The sequence below is a fragment of the Biomphalaria glabrata genome, chromosome 3 (genome assembly GCF_947242115.1).
Source record: "Biomphalaria glabrata chromosome 3, xgBioGlab47.1, whole genome shotgun sequence".
NCBI lineage: Eukaryota > Metazoa > Mollusca > Gastropoda > Planorbidae > Biomphalaria > Biomphalaria glabrata.
Genome location: NC_074713.1, coordinates 14,479,958 through 14,482,777, shown reverse-complemented (window position 1 = coordinate 14,482,777; position 2,820 = coordinate 14,479,958).

Genomic DNA, 2,820 nt, shown 5'->3' with positions numbered 1-2,820 from the left:
ACAACTTGACCCGTTATAAATAGGTCACTGACCTACAAAACAAAACTGTTGCCAATTTAAGATATTTGGATCTAGATATATAAATTAATAAACCTTTTTTTTTTATTTAAACAATTCCTCCTATTAGCATGCAAACGCTTCTAACGATTTATTTTCCTCTAAATTTGATGTGAGTACCCTGTAAGGTGTATTAAAAGTATTACATATGCGAGTCATTCATGCAAATCGTCACAAAACAGTATAAGATAACAAACAGGATCAAAGGCCCAATGACCAAGGTCACTCCAGATGAAAATATATATAACAGTCGAGTCAGTCAATACAGCGATGTTATCCCTTTGAGAGCCTAGCAATAACTGATATAAAAGTCTACACTAATCTCTAACCCCAACATCCATGTTGTCATTATAAAATGTGCGTTCACATGCAGTCTACTATAATACATAACTCAAGTAATTAAACTAATGGTGTCTAACAACTGTTAAAAGAAGAACTTGATTGTGCATAGCCATAGCTCACTAGAAAGACATCCTTGCAATAATGAAACATATTATTAGAGAAATTTTTAAAGCATTTCATTGTTATTTGTGTAATGCAAATATTCTACACAGGTAGATCATCGCTTTCAAGGGAAGTTGATAACCGTCTGGCCAGGGCCAGTAGTGCTTTTGGACGCCTGTCAAATGGTTAGTATTGTGCATCGATTTATACTTTCTACACCGGCCTCCAGCAAAACATGATAGTCTCGCCAGTGCAAAGCCATAATGGAGCGAAGCCAGCGTTCTAGGAGCCTTAGAAGTTAGATGCCTTCTTTAGATCATCCAGTTAGGTCTCGGAGCCATTAGCCATACAAAAGTGTGGTGAGAACCACTGCTTTATAAACATTGATTTTTGTTGGTAGGCGAAAAAAACATCTTGCACACACGGAGTGGGACATCAATTTGTCGTCAAAGAATTTTCTGCAGTCATGTTTGGTCTATCAACCTGAAAACTGACAAACAAACAAACAGAGGTCATGCCTCATAAGTAGCTCCCCCCCCCCCAAAAAAAAAAAAGAACCAACTCAACTCCACTAATCAGTCTGAATGACCATCTCCTGAAAGTTGTCGACCATTTCACGAAGGCCTATCTGCCTCTTCATCGGCGGCACTGTGTCCAACAATGCATCACTGTCTAGAGAAATACACAACCTGCTACTCGCTAACGCCAACAGCGCTTTTGATCGCCTGTTATAGGGAATATGGCGGAATAGAGGAAAACATAAGGCGAGCACTTGTCCTGGAAGAGATTTGAGTGCACTCCCGTAGTAGGACAAAAAGAATATCTTAATACAAGGTTTACAATGTATTTGAAGAACAAACGTCATAAAGACGACTAAGACGTCTAGATCTAGGTGTAGCCTAAATGTATAATGTATATTGACCTAGTCCCAAGCTGTAAAACTTTTATGTCCATTACTCGACCTACTTCAGCCTTTGTTTCTTTCTGGATATGCTCTAATGGCCGGGAATTATTGCCCTAACTAGCCTAATGGTAGCTTCCATGTTTTGCTGGATACCGAAACACTGCTTAATATTTGGCATGAGAGATGGAGGTGCCCTCCTTCCAGAAGCACAATATCCAGATGATCAACTTGGGCGTCAGTTTGCTATCAGGAAAGCAGATGGGAGAATTCTCTCGATCTGGGCCAAACTATTAGGCCTATTGCGACCAAAATAAAAGTCCTTATCAAAAGACAGGCACAAAGTGCGTAAAGAGAATTTAAAGAGACCACCGCGGACAACTGCAGCACGACTTGGTGTGGCAAAGTCTGCAGGTTGCTACTGGGGTTACTGCACTAACCCTAACTTCGAACTGAAAAACAATGCCATATTCTTTTGAATGAGAAAAAAATCACAGATTTTAATTAAGATGATCTGAATAACTGTTTTTTTTTAAATAGACCTATAGGAAGTAAAAACATATAGACATCATAATGAAGGAGGTTGTTAAGAAAGTGTCTTCTTTCTGATATGTATGTATGAGTTTGCGTATTTAATTAAACCAGAAGATATGAAGAAAAGAAGATTGAAGGATGGTAGGCTATACAAAAGCAGAAAATAATAGAGTGAAAGGGCGGACATATTCAAATGTCGGATGGAGGACACAACCCCTCACGACGTCTAGTAATCCTCTAAGTGGCATAAGCCTTTTAAATGAATGTGACCTAAAACCAATGAGGTTTTTAAGAACTATGGGGTACAGAAGTCCCCCCCACACACACACACACACGTGTTATAAATTGGGCACGCACTTCAACTTACTGTAAGTGAAATAAAGTTCCCCTTTCAGACCATGCTGTCTATAGGGAAGATGATGTAAAGGCCATTTGTTTCTGTGGCCCACGATTAACGAAGGTGTTATGTGGCCAACGCAACAACCTTCCACCTTTACTTTTCCCCAGCTCAGAGGCGCCCTAAGAATCCCGAAATTAAAAATTTCAGTCTTCATTAGGATTCGGAAACTAGGCGCTTTACCACTCAGCGCCACACTTACAAGTATTGATAAAATGTTTTTTTTTGTTTTTTTTTGTTTTTTTATTAAAAAAGGAAATCTGCTGTAGGCTATTTAATAGGCCTACTTGATTTTTTTTTTTTAATTTAGGCCTATATTTCATTGTGTAAATGTTTTCCTCTTGAACATTGGGGATGTCGGTGAATGCCATATGATTTTGAGAACCATTTTTGTGTGAACGTAGACCAAACGTCAATCGAAATTGTACGTGAACCATATATCGATAAATCTACTGTTAAATGAACCATTTTTAGACATTATTCGTTA